Here is a 14991-nt window from a genome sequence, read left to right as displayed (position 1 = left end):
CTCCAATTCTAGGCAAGACAGCGCATCCCCTGTACGCATGGCCGGTCCAATGCTAGGCAAGACAGTGCATCCCCTGTATACATTCCAATGCTTGGCAAGACAGTGCATCCCCTGTATGCATGGCCGCTCCAATGCTAGGCAAGACAGCGCATCCCCTGTATCCATGGCAGCCCTGGTGCTAGGCAAGACAGTGCTTCCCCTGTATGCATGGCAGCCCCAGTGATAGGAAAGATAGCCCATGCCCTGTATACATGGCAGCCCCAGTGCTAGGAAAGATAGCCGATGCCCAGTATACATGGCAGCCCCAGTGCTAGGAAAGATAGCCCATGCCCTGTATAAATGGCAGCCCCAGTGCTAGGAAAGATAGCCCATGCCCAGTATACATGGCAGCCCCAGTGCTACGAAAGATAGCCCATGCCCTGTATACATGGCAGCCCCAGTGATAGGAAAGGTAGCCCATGCCCTGTATACATGGCAGCCCCAGTGATAGGAAAGATAGCCCATGCCCAGTATACATAGCAGCCCCAGTGATAGGAAAGATAGCCCATGCCCAGTATACATAGCAGCCCCAGTGATAGGAAAGATAGCCCATGCCCTGTATACATGGCAGCCATAGTGCTAGGAAAGATAGTACAGACCAGGTATATATGTGCCTTCTTGTTTGACTCTTGCATCCTTGTGTAGTAGCCGCCCTGCAACATGGGGTATGGATCCTCATTTGTGCCCACCAGATTGACTCTTGCATCCTTGTGTTGCATCTTTGTGTAGTAGCCGCCCTGCGACATGGGGCATGGCTCGTCATTTGTGCCCACCCGATTGACTCTTGAATCCTTGTGTAGCAGCCGCCCTGCAACATGGGGTATGGCTCCTCATATGTGCCCACCAGATTGACTCTTGCATCCTTGTGTAGCAGTCGCCCTGCAACATGGGTATGGCTCCTCATATGTGCCCACCAGATTGACTCTTGCATTCTTGTGTAGCAGCCGCCCTGCAACATGGGGTATGGCCCCTCATTTGTGCCCACAGGATTGACTCTTGCATCCTTGTGTAGCAGTCGCCCGGCAACATGGGGTATGGCCCCTCATTTGTGCCCACCGGATTGACTCTTGCATCCTTGTATAGCAGCCGCCATGCAACATGGGGTATGGCCCCTCATTTGTGCCCACCGGATTGACTCTTGCATCCTTGTTTAGCAGTCGCCCTGCAACATGGGGTATGGCTCCTCATATGTGCCCACCGGATTGACTCTTGCATCCTTGTGTAGCAGTCGCCCGGCAACATGGGGTATGGCCCCTCATTTGTGCCCACCGGATTGACTCTTGCATCCTTGTGTAGCAGCCGCCCTGCAACATGGGGTATGGCTCCTCATATGTGCCCACCAGATTGACTCTTGCATCCTTGTGTAGCAGCCGCCCTGCAACATGGGGTATGGCCCCTCATTTGTGCCCACAGGATTGACTCTTGCATCCTTGTGTAGCAGTCGCCCGGCAACATGGGGTATGGCCCCTCATTTGTGCCCACCGGATTGACTCTTGCATCCTTGTATAGCAGCCGCCATGCAACATGGGGTATGGCCCCTCATTTGTGCCCACCGGATTGACTCTTGCATCCTTGTTTAGCAGTCGCCCTGCAACATGGGGTATGGCTCCTCATATGTGCCCACCGGATTGACTCTTGCATCCTTGTGTAGCAGTCGCCCGGCAACATGGGGTATGGCCCCTCATTTGTGCCCACCGGATTGACTCTTGCATCCTTGTGTAGCAGCCGCCCTGCAACATGGGGTATGGCTCCTCATATGTGCCTACCAGATTGACTCTTGCATCCTTGTGTAGCAGCCGCCCTGCAACTTGGGGTATGGCCCCTCATTTGTGCCCACTGGATTGACTCTTGCATACTTGTGTAGTAGCCACCCCGAAACATGAGGCCGGGCGATTCCATTGTGTCTGCCTGTACTCCATTGCACTCCTGCTATGCAACTTTATTCTGCTGCACCTGACTGTAATGAATACCTGTAACTATCTTCAATTACCTGTAACCATAAACACTGTAACGACTTTAAGCATAAGCGCCTAATTACCCGCGGGTTTGGGGTGCTATTTAAATAAATAAATACATGGCGGCCCCAGTGTTAGGAAAGATAGCCCAGCCACTGTATACATGGCAGCCCCGGTGCTAGGGAAGAAAGCCCATGCCCAGTATACATGGCAGCCAAAGTGCCAGAATGGAAATATAGCCCATGCCCAGTACATGGTAGCCCAAGTGCTAGGAAAGATAGCCCAGCCCCAGTACACATGGCAGCACCAGTGCTAGGAAAGATAGCCCAGCCCCAGTACACATGGCAGCCCGAGTGCTATAATGGAAAGACAGACCATGCCAAGTATTCATGGCAGCCCCAGTGCTAGGAAAGATAGGCCATGCCCAGTATACATGGTAGCCCCAGTGCTGGGAAACATAGCCCATGCCGATTAAACATGGCAGTCCCAGTGCTGGGAAAAACAGCCCAGACCCAGTATACATGTCAGCCATAGTGCTAGGGAAGATAGCCCATGCCCAGTATACATGGCAGCCCAAGTGCCAGAATGGAACTCCGGTGCTGGGAAACATAGCCCATGTCGACTATACATAGTAGCCCAAGAACAAGGAAAGATAGCCCGTACCCAGAATACATGGCAGCCCCAGTGCTAGGAAAGATAGCCCGTACCCAGCATACATGGCAGCTCCAGTGCTAGAAAAGACAGCCCATACCTAGTATACATGGCAGCCCCAGTGCTAGAATGGAAAGACAGCCCAGGCCCACCATACATGGCAGCTCCAGTGGTAGGAAAGATATCCCAGCCCCTAGTTTCCATGGAAGCCCCAGTGCTAGAAAGATAGCCCATGGACAGTATGCATTTCAGGCGAGTTCTAGGAAAAATGGGCCGGCCCCAGTATACATGGTAGACCCAGTGCTAGGAAAGATAGCCTGTACCCAGTATACATGGCAGCCCCAGTGCTAGGAAAAATAGCCCATCCCATGTATGCATGGTTTCGCCAGTGCTAGGAAAGACAGCCCATGCCCAGCATACATGGCAGCTCCAGTACTAGGAAAGACAGCCCATGCCCAGTATACATGGCAGCCCCAGTGCTAGGATAAATGCCCCAGTGCAAGTAGACATGGCTGCCCCAGTGCTAGGAAAGAGCCCAGGCCCAGTATACATGTACGCCCGAGTGCTAGGAAAGATAGCTCAGCCCCAGTACACATGACAGTCCCAGTGCTAGAATGGAAAGACAGACCATTCTCAGTATACATGGCAGCCCCAGTGCTAGGAAAGATAGCCCATGGCAGTATACATGGCAACTCCAATGCTTAGAAAGATAGCCCATTCCCAGCATACGTGGCAGCTCCAGTTCTAGGAAAGACAGCCCAGCCCCTAGTATACGTGGCAGCCCGTGCTAGGAAAGATAGCCCATGCCCAGCTTAAATGGCAGCCCCAGTGCTAGGAAAGATAGTCCATGGCCAGAATACATGGAAGCCCCAGTGCTAGGAAAGACAGCCCATGGCAGTATACATGCTAGCCCCAGTGCGATAATGCAGAGACAGCCCATGCCCAGTATACATGGTAGCTCCAGTGCTAGGAAAGATACCCCATGGCCAGTATACATGGCAGCCCTAGTGCTGGGAATGATAGCCCAGCCCCTAGTATACATGCAGCCCCAGTGCTCAGAAAGAAAGCCTATCCCCAGTGCACATGTCAGTACCAGTGCTAAGAAAGATAGCCCAGCCCCAGTGTACATGGCAGCACCAGTTATAGAATGGAAATACAGCCCATGCCCAGTATATGTGCCACGCCCTAGTGCTAGATAAGATAGCCCATGGCAGTATACATGGCAGACACAGTGCTAGTGAAATTGGCCAGACCCAGTATACAGGGATAACCCCTGTGCTAGGAAAGATAGTCCAGCCCCAGTATACACGGCAGACCCCATGCTAGGAAAGATAGCCCATTACCAGTATACATGGCAGTCCCAGTGCTAGAAAAGATAGCCCAGCCCCAGTACACATTGTAGGCCCAGTTCTAGGACAAAAAGCCCATGCCCAGTATGCATGGCAGCCCCAGACCTAGGAATGGCAGGCCAACATCAGTCTACATGACAGCCCCTGTGCTAGAATGGAAAGGCAGCCCATGCCCAGTACACATGGCAGCCCCAATGCTAGGAAAGATAACCAAGCCCTACTTCACATGGCAACCCAACAGCTAGGAAAACCATGCCGAGTATAAATGGCAGACCCAGTGCTAGGAAAGATAGCCCATGCCTGGACTGCATGGCCGTCCCAGTGCTAGTAAAGCGACCCCATGCCCCAGTATACATGGCAGCCATAGTGCTAGGAAAGATAACCCAGGCCCAGTATACATGGCAGTCCAGTGCTAGGAAAGATAATCTAGCACCAGTATACATGGTAGGCCCAGTGCTACGAAAGACAGCCCATGCCAAGTATACATGGCAGCCAGGGAGTTGCTAGGTCTGGAAAAGAGTACTGTTGGGACTGGGGGCTAGCTAGTCTTTAGGCTGTAGCTCTTGAGATTCTATCCAGGGCTACAACCAAAAGATCAGGGGCTACAGCCCCTTCAGCCACCCCCTAGCAACGCCCCTGATGGCAGCCCGAGTGCTAGGAATGACAGCCCAACATCAGTCTACATGACAGCCCCTGTGCTAGAATGGAAAGGCAGCCCAATGTTATATCCGCCCTACATCCCGCAGCGCGGTGACGTAGGGCCGCATAATAAAAGCCCCGCCCCCGACAGTGGGAGGCAGTTCCGGGCGAACCCAGCCCAGCGTGTGTGTGTCTGTTTGTCCGCACTCCCGCTGGTGCTGCGCCCTAGGCCGCGCGGCCTCCTGCACTGGAGCCAGCCCCACGTGCGGGGCTCTCCGGAACACAGATACGCAACAATGGCGACGAGGAAGTAAACGAGCAACCACGCGCTCAAGAGCAATTAACACGCGGATGCCCCACGGACGTCCCGAACGAATTTTTGGACACCCGGTGGGGGCCACAGAGACCACGTGACCCCCACCCCAAAAAAAAAAAAAAAACATTTTTTTTTCTCAAACCCTCTCCCGGGGGGGGGGGGAAATCGAGAATTTTTTTTTCTCTTTTCTCTCGCATGGCGCACATACCACAAGGCGCCCATCGGACGGCGCACAAGTGCCAGTGGACACATTCACCACGAAAGAACATTCCTCACTGTAAAGTGTGCACGAACCCATAAGGCAGGACAACATCTGGCCAGTAAGACAGCACAAACAACGAATCGAAGGTACGTGACACCATGGCGGCTGGGACATCAACTCCTGGACCCTCCACGCCGTCCAGGATCGCGGCAAACCCGTCGATGGCGTCGCCACCACCCCGCACACAGGGCAGTTCGTCGACGCTGGTACAACCCTTCGATCCGTTCACTGACCCATCGTCCAGTGGACCCAGATGGCAGTTATGGCTACAAAAGTTCGAGATGGCCATGGAGTGCAAGGACATCACATCCTCCAGAAAGATGAAAGCTCATCTACTCCTCAGTGTGGGCGACGAGGTACTACGCATCTTCAACTCCCTGAACATTGATGATGGCCAAGACGCATACCTGAGTGCAAAGGACGCTTTAACGGCCCATTTTCTCCCACAACTGAATCCAGACTATGAGACCTTCATCTTCTGCACGACCATCCAGGCCACCGATGAGACTCTAGACGCCTACCACACGAGGCTGAGGAAACTGGCCATGTCTTGTGACTTCACGAACACTGAGAGGGAGATTAGAAGACAAATCATAAATGGCATACTTTCGGAGAAGCTGAGGCGGCTCGTACTCAGTGAGAAAGGCATACCTCTACAACGCATCCTGGAATTGGGTCGACAGAGAGAGCTTGCCCACTCCAGGGCCGCCAACATGGAAGCAACACTGCAGAAACTGCAGCCGTCCCTCTCCACAGCAATGGTCGCCCAGATCTCCGACAGACAATTTACGAGAGGTGAAGCTGGCGGCAGCCACACCCAGAACAGGTGGCAACCTCGAGAACCAGGACCCACGGAATGTGGGTGGTGTGGTGGCCAAAGACACGGAAGGCGAAACTGTCCGGCACAAGGCACCATGTGCGGAGCATGCGGCAGGAAGGATCACTACGCGAAAGTGTGCAGATCAGCGAACATGCCACTGCAGCCCCCGCAAAGCTCTCTGGAAAAGGGGTCATCGAAAAAAAAGAAGCAAGCCAGCGCAAGGAGGGTTGCAGTAGTCAACTCCTCGACAGAAGAGGAAGGGGATGATCTCTCAGCCCTACGGCAAACGGCAGGCACGGAGAGCGAAGGAAATGGCCGGAAGGTATACCTGGTATCTACACTAAACCAGGGTCCAGTACCACCGTCAAGAACCGCCAGGCGACGCAAATGCACGGTCACCATCCAAGGCCAGAACGTACAGATGACCATCGACACGGGAGCCTCGGTAAACGTCATGCCGTCCAGTGTCTTCCAAACCCTAACACCACCACCTGAGCTCAAAACCACAGACACTCGTCTGTTTGCCTACGGCAGCCAGAGGCCCCTGCCAGTTATTGGGAGGTTCCGCACCACTCTTGAACATGGCAAACATAAGGTGTGGTCAAAGATATATGTCGTGAAGGCAGGAATCGAAAGCCTGCTGAGCGGAGATGCGGCTGAAGACTTGGGCGTGGTCAAATTCATCTGCCAGATTGACAATGCAGCCGAAGTCGAGAACTTTCTCAAGCAACACCCCAAGCTACAGAAGGGGATAGGCTGTCTCAAGGGCAAGACCATCAAATTACACATTGATCAATCAGTACAACCACGTGCAGTGAGACACCGGAGGACACCGTTCCACATGAGGGAACAGGTAGAGAAAGAGCTAAGGACACTTGAAGCTGCCGGCATCATTGAAGAGGTCACGGGACCAACGCCGTGGGTCTCCCCGATGGTGGTCACCAGGAAGCCCAAACAGCCCGGAAAAGTCCGGATCTGTATTGACATGCGCCTGCCCAATGCGGCCATAAAAAGGGAATGACACATAACACCAACAATCGATGAAATCATCACCGACCTCACCGGGTCATGTGTGTTCTCGAAGGTGGACCTAAAGGCGGGGTACCACCAACTCAAGCTCCACAGAGAGTCGCGCTACATTACCACCTTTTCCACCCACCTAGGTCTGAGGAGGTACAAGCGCCTGAGTTTCGGCATCTCATCGGCCGCGGAAGTTTTTCAAATCCAGGAGGTCATCAGAGGTATACCAGGGGTATTGAACGTGAGTGATGACATCCTAATACATGCACCAGACACCAAGGAACACATCACAAGACTCAAGACCCTTCTGGGCAGGCTGGAAGTCCATCGAGAAAAGTGTGAGTTCCTAAAACCGGAAATCACTTTCTTTGGGTATAAATTTGACCGCACCGGCATCTCACCTGATCCACAAAAAGTGGCAGACATCCAAGCTGCTAGTCCCCCGGTGACCCCCACCGAAGTACGCAGTTTTCTGGGAATGGCCACATACTGTGGCAGATTCATTCGAAACCTAGCAACCCTATCTGAACCGCTACGCGAACTAACAAAGATCAGCACTAGGTGGGACTGGGGGCAGAAATGCCAGGAAGCTTTTGAGAGCATTAAAGACTCCCTGTCGACTGAAACCAAGATGGCCTACTACGACACGGACCTCCCGACAGAACTATTCGTGGATGCCAGCCCAGTAGGACTTGGAGCAATCCTGATGCAGGTCACAAAGGAGGGCGAGAAAAGACCGATCGCAAATGCATCCAGGGCACTCACAGCAACGGAACAAAGGTACTCCCACATAGAAAAGGAGGCCATTGCCGTACTATGGGGGTGTCGACACATCCACATGTACCTGTATGGGCGCAGGTTCACGGTGATCACCGACCACAAGCCCCTACTACCAATCTTCATCGGGTCATCGGTGCACCCACCGGCCAGAATCACCAAGTGGCTGCTACACCTCCAGCAATATGATTTCGAACTCGTCTATCAGCCGGGCAGTGGCAACCCGGCGGACTTCCTTTCAAGACACCCACGACCAGCAACTCAGCAGGAGGTTCTGATCGCCGAAGAAACGGAGGAACACATTTGCCAAGTGGTTCGGGCCATGAGGCCCAAAGCTGTAAACATTGAGGACATTGCAACAGAAACCCAGAATGACCCCTGCTGCGACCTGGTAAAAGATGCCATCATGTCAGGAAACTGGAAGGAATTCATGACGCACACCCGCAACAGAACCGAGGGGGCTAGGGAGTTCCTATCTGGCATGTTCGCGGTTCGACAGGACCTCTCAATCACCGAAGGAGGGCTGCTGCTAAGGGGAGGTCGTATAATCATACCCCCAAAGTTGCAAGACAGGATAGTAGCCTTAGCACATGAAGGACACCAAGGTCTCGCAAGAACAAAGGCCCGGGTCAGACACAGGGTGTGGTTCCCTCATATCGACGATCGTGTCGAAGGCCTAGTAAACACATGCTTGCCCTGCCAAATAACGGGTGGGCCCCGAGATCCAGAACCGATTCTGTCAGCCGAGCGCGGCCGTGCACGGTGGGAAGCGATCAGTATTGACTTTTGCAAAATCAGAGAGGGCCTACATCTACTGGTGGCAATCTATGATCACTCACGCAATCCAGAAGTCGAGATACTGGAGTCCACCGCCGCGGAAGTGGTCATCCCGGTGATAGAAAAGATGTTTGCCACTCATGGCCTGCCCACAACTATCAAGAGTGACAATGGACCCCCGTTCACAGGGGAAGAATTCAGGCAATATCTAGAGGAACTGGGCATAAAATACCACCACATCATGCCAAGGTGGCCACAGGCCAATGGTGACGTCGAGCGTTTTATGAGGACCATCAATAAGGTGCTAAGAGTATCAAGGGCAAACGCCAGCCCGTGGAAGATCGACCTATACCGGTTCCTGCAGAACTATCGGGTCACCCCACACAGCACCACGGGCATACCACCTGCTGACCTCATGTTCGGAACAATCATCAGATCGTCGATTCCCCATCACCCAAGCAGGACCCCCGATGACGTCGATAATGCCCGCATGGAAATGAGGAGAAGACGTGCCAATGCTCACATGAGTGCCAAAAGAAGAGCAAGGCCGTCCGACCATCAAGTGGGTGACCAAGTCATCATGTTACGAAACCCCACAAAGTCCAAGCTATACCCCAGGTACGAGGAACTGCCATGGACTGTCAGCAACCGGCGCAGGACCATGATAACTGTGACCCGGGGACGCCGGAAAGTGACAAGGAATGCCTCCTGGTTCAAGCCCGTGCCCTGCACTCTATGGACGGACCGCGAGGGCCCTCAAGACGACAACAACTTACAACAGGACAGCGAAGAGCCGGCACAAGACCCAGAGGAAGAAGCCGCCTGGGACCGCAGCTGGCAGTCAGAGAGCCTGCCCGGCATTGGGGACACATGCAGTGAAGGTGAGCAGATTCACGAGCCGAGCAGGGACAGCCCCCAGGTGAAGCGGTATGGTCTGAGAACCAACACGAGGCCGCCTGCGAGGCTAAATGACTATATACGTTGAGCAGGACACAGTCGCCAGGCATCCCACACAAGGGGGAGCTGGTATAGTGTGAAAAGAGAACTGTGTCAGGAGGGTGAAGTTGAGTATGTTGATTGTGTTGATGTTAAGTTTATTTGAAATAAAGGAGGAATGTTATATCCGCCCTACGTCCCGCAGCGCGGTGACGTAGGGCCGCATAATAAAAGCCCCGCCCCCGACAGTGGGAGGCAGTTCCGGGCGAACCCAGCCCAGCGTGTGTGTGTCTGTTTGTCCGCGCTCCCGCTGGTGCTGCGCCCTAGGCCGCACGGCCTCCTGCACCGGAGCCAGCCCCACGTGCGGGGCCCTCCGGAACACAGATACGCAACACCCATGTCCAGCATACATGGCAGCTTCAGTGCTAGAAAAGATAGCCTATGCTGAATATACATGGCATACCCAGTGCTAGAAAGGATAGCCCAGCCCCAATACACATGGTAGCCCCAGTGCTAGGAAAGATAGTCCATGCTCAGTATGCATGGCAGCCCCAGTGCTGGAAGGGATGGACAGCCCATGCCCAGTATGCATGGCAGCCCGAGTGTTATTAAAAATATCCCAGGCCAAGGACACATGGCAGCCCCAATGCTAGGAAAGATAGCCCATGCCCAGTATACATGGAAGCCCTGGTACTACAAAGGATAGCCAATTCCCAGCAAACATTGCATCGCCAGTGCAAGGAAAGATCGCCCATGCCGAGTAGACATAGCAGACCCAGTGCTAGGAAAAACAGCCCAGCCCCGTTATACATGGCAGCCCCCATGCTAGGAAAGATAACCCATTCCCAGCAGACATGGCATCTCCAGTGCTAGTAAAGATAGCCCACCACCAGTATACATGGCTGGCATAGTGCTAGGATCGATAGCCCATACCCAGTATCCATGGCAGCCCAGGTGCTAGTAAAGATAGCCCATACCCAGTATACATGGCAGCCCAGGTGCTAGTAAAGATAGCCCACCACCAGTATACATGGCAGCCCTAGAGCTAGTAAAGAGAGCCCATGCCCAGTATACATGGCAGCCCCGGTGCTGGAAGGGATAGACAGCCCATGCCCAGTATACATTGCAGCCCCGGTACTACAAAGGATCGCCAATTCCCAGCAAACATTGCATCTCCAGTGCTAGGAAAGATACCCCTTGCCTGGATTGCATGGCAGTCCCAATGCTACTAAAGAGAGCCCATGCCAAGTATAAATGGCAGCCCCAGTGCTAGGAAAGACAGCCCATAGCCAGTATACATAATAGCCCCAGTGCTAGGAAAAATGCCCCAGCGCCAGTATACATGGCAGCTCCAGTGCTAGGAATGATAGCCCATTCCCAGTATACATGGCAGCCCCAGTGTTAGAATGGAAAACAGACCATGCCCAGTATACATGGCAGCCAGAGTGCTAGGAAAGATAGCAGAGCCCCAGTACACATGGCAGCCCCAGTGCTAGGAAGGAATAACAGGCCATACCCAGTATACATGGCAGCTCCTGTGCTCGGAAAAATAGCCCAGCCCCAGTATACATGGCAACCTCAGTGGTAGGAAAGATAGCCCAGCCCCAGTATACATGGCATCCACAGTGCTAGGAAAGAAAGTCCATGCACCAGTATACATGGCAGCCCCAGTGCCAAGAAAGACAGCCCAGCCCCATTATACATGGCTGCCCAGTGCTAGAATGGAAAGACAGACCATGCCCAGTATACATACCAGCCCCAGTGCAAGTAAAGATAGCCCAACCCCAGTGCACATGCCAGCCCCAGTGCAAGTAAAGATAGCCCAACCCCAGTACACATGCCAGCCCCAGTGCAAGTAAAGATAGCCCAACCCCAGTACACATGCCAGCCCCAGTGCAAGTAAAGATAGCTCAACCCCAGTACACATGCCAGCCCCAGTGCAAGTAAAGATAGCCCAACCCCAGTACACATGCCAGCCCCAGTGCAAGTAAAGATAGCCCAACCCCAGTACACATGCAAGCCCCAGTGCAAGTAAAGATAGCCCAACCCCAGTACACATGGCAACCACAGTGCTAGAATGGTAAAATAGCCCTGCCTCATGGCAATCCCAGTGCTAGGAAAGATAGGCCACCCCCAGTATATATGGCAGCCCCCAGTGCTAGGAAAGATAACCCAGCCCCAGTATACATGACAGCCCCAGTGCTAGGAAAGATAGCCCAGCCCAAGTGCACATGGCAGCCCCAGTGCTAGGAAGGACAGCCCATGCCCAGTTTATATGGCAGCACCATGCTAGGAAAGATAGCCCATGCCCGGCTTACATGGCAGCCCCAGTGCTAGGAAAGATAACCCAACCCCAGTACTCATGGAAGCCCCAGTGCTAGAGTGGAAACACAGCCCCACCCCAGTATACATGGCAATCTCAGTGCTAGGAAAGATAGCCCAGCCCCAGAATACATGACAGACTTAGTGCTAGGAATTATAGACCATACCCAATATACATTGCAGCCATCATGCTAGGAAAGATAGCCCAGCCCCAATATACATGGCAGCCCAGGTGCTATGAAAGATAACCCAGCCCCAGTATACATGGCAGCCATTGTGCTAGTACAGATAGCTCAGACCCAGTATATATGGCAACCACCATGCTAGGAAATATAGCCCATGCCAAGTATACATGGCAGTCCCAGTGCTAGGAAAGATAACCCAGCCCCAGTACACATGGCAGTCCCTTTGCTAGAAAAGATAACCCAGCCCCAGTATACATAGCAGCTCCTGCACTAGGAAAGACAGCTCAGGCACCAATACACATGGCAGCCCCAGTGCTAGTAAAGATAGACCAGCACCAGTATGCATGGCAGCCCCAGTGCTAGGAAATATAGCCCATGCCCAGTATACATGGCAGCCACCATGCTAGGAAAGATAGGCTAGTCCCAGTATACATTGCAGCCCCAGTGCTAGGAAAGACAGCCCATGCCCAGTAAACATGGCAGCCACAGTGCTAGGAAATATAGCCCATGCCCAGTATACATGGCAGTGCCAGTGCTAGGAAACATAGCCCAACCCCAGTATGCGTGGTGGCCCCAGTACTATGAAGGAGCGCCTAAGCCCCGGTATACATGGGGACAGATAATCCATCCCCAAAGGAAGTGTATTTATGGAATAATTGGAATGTCATTTCGATCAGAAATAATTTACATTAAAAAAGAAGTGATGCAGATCACAGAGGCAGTCCCTGTGTAATGCACCTTTACAATAGGCCTGGATTTTGGAATGGGGTGAACTGCTTAACTGAAAGGGTCCAATAGAGCGACATATGTATTTGTCCTCAGCCTCAGGGTGCATACACTGGGGACATATACCTGGGGCAGACACAAAAAGAACAAACAAAAGTGGCCCTGTGCCAGCATAGGTTATCTCTACACATGTTTAGATTCAGTGCATGGATGTGAGATATTCTCAAGAGGCATAAGCTAAGCTCTGTTTAAGGGATGGATGTGGCCCTTCGTGTTTAATAAGCTGATCTTAAATATTGTCTTAAATAGTACAAGTGATGGTTTGACTTTGATATTAGGGGGAGGACTCGTGTGGGGGGTGAGTAGAGAGTGAGAGTGGAAACAGGATGATGCACAAGAAGAGCAGGAAACAAAGAGTTTAAGGAGAGAGGATGACTGCATAGAATGAGGAAGAGAATAGAGGGAAGTACAGCCAGCGATGTGGAGAGGGGAGGAAAGACCATGGATAGATTTACAGACATGGAGTAGGAATTTAAAAAGAGAGTGAGTGTTCATTGAGAGCCATCCAGCATGATGTTGGGGTGTGGAAGAGGGGCAGCATCTTAGTAGGTTTACAGGGGCACATGCAGCGAAGTTGAGAACCTTAGTGAGGGGGAGATTAGGAGTAGGATCTAGGCCAATTGGTTAAGGTTACTGAGGACAAGGTTTGAGATGAGGGAATTGGTGGAGTGGGAGGTGAGTTGCAGGCAGGTTGTCTTCATGTTGGGGATGTATATCCTGGTGAAATGGCATTTGCCACCATGAACTGTTGGATCCTTGGGTCGTTGTTGAATGGGACACAAGGCTGTAAACATGGGGGAAGGAGTGAGGCGGACAGGAGGGAAGCAGATGGGGAAAAGGAAGAGTGATTGGCATTGGAGGTAGAGAGAAAGATGACTTCTGTTTTGGATGAGTTTTTTGTCAGGCAGCATAATTCCTTGAGTGGCAAATGGGAGTGAGACAGCCGGTTATGCATTCACAGAGGTCAGGGTTGAAGGAGGAAAGAGAGAAAAAAGATTTCAGGGTCTTCTGCAAAGAAGTGATAGTGGAAGCAAAGGGATGAGAGACGCTTGCCCAGGCAGGAGGTGTAGAGGGTGGTGAGGAGTGGGCTCAGGACAGGACCTTGGTGGAATCATACAGGCAAGCATTCCCAGGCCGGCAGTGTAGGGGGACAGTGAGAGATTATTTCGGGTTCAAGGGGTAATCCAAGTCTCAGCGACAGAATGGGAAGAAGATATTTTCCCCCTCCAGTCTTAATCATATAACCCATTTTAAAATGGGCAGATAACCACAGGTCAAGTAATTCACAGCCCAGTGTTACAAGGGGCAGATAACACTGCCACAAATATCAGTCACAGCCTAGTGTTAGAATGGGCAGATAACACCGCCACACGTATCAATCACACCCTCAGTTTTAGAATGGGCAGATAACACCACCACATGTATCAATCACAGCCCAGTGTTAGAATGGGCAGATAACACCACCACATGTATCAATAACACCCTCAGTGTTAGAATGGGCAGATAACACCACATCCCAAGTAATTCACAGCCCACTGTTGGAATGGGCAGAACAGCACCACCCCACTGGTATTATTATTATTATTATTATTATTATTAGCACTTTTAAGAGGTGACAACAGAACAGATAGACAGAAGGGGGTGGGATACAGAGGGACACAGCTGTACCAGGTGGCGGGGAGGAGAGGGGTGGGTGGCAGCTAGCGAGTCAGGAGGCGTGGGGGGCGATGTGATGGAATAAATGTTGAGGAGGAAAGGCTCCTTGAAGAGGTGGGTCTTTAGTTATATTCTGAATTGTAGGAGCGTGGGGGCGAGTCTGATGCTGACAAGGATGAGGTTCCATAGTCTTGGGGCTTAGGCAGAGAAGGCTTGTTTTACTGGTGACAACAGCCCTGGTGTTAGAATGAGCAGTTAATTCCCTGCAAACTATTAATTGCAGCCCCTGGTTTAGACTGGGCAGACACACACTGCCCTGGTATTAATCACAGCCCTGGTGATAGAATGGGTGCACTACTTCTCCCCTGGCGTTACTGGTAGCCTAATACCAGTATTATATTACCGCCTATGTGGTAAGGCAGTCTGATCACACTTTTGTAGCATTATTCTTAGCCCCAGTGGAAGACGTTTCGGAAACACCACATTGCCTAATGATACTCC

General features: G+C 52.3%; 1 protein-coding gene across 2 annotated transcripts in view; it reads right to left on the bottom strand.

The window, feature by feature from the left end:
* The window catches only part of LOC138473263 (pancreatic triacylglycerol lipase-like), a 241481-nt gene that overhangs the window by 179141 nt on the left and 47349 nt on the right, over positions 1-14991 (bottom strand). The window lies entirely within an intron of this gene.

This window comes from Ambystoma mexicanum, chromosome 8 (assembly GCF_040938575.1).
Source record: "Ambystoma mexicanum isolate Mex_15411 chromosome 8, UKY_AmexF1_1, whole genome shotgun sequence".
Taxonomy (NCBI): Eukaryota; Metazoa; Chordata; class Amphibia; order Caudata; family Ambystomatidae; genus Ambystoma; species Ambystoma mexicanum.
This window is presented reverse-complemented; position numbering and strand designations above follow the sequence as displayed.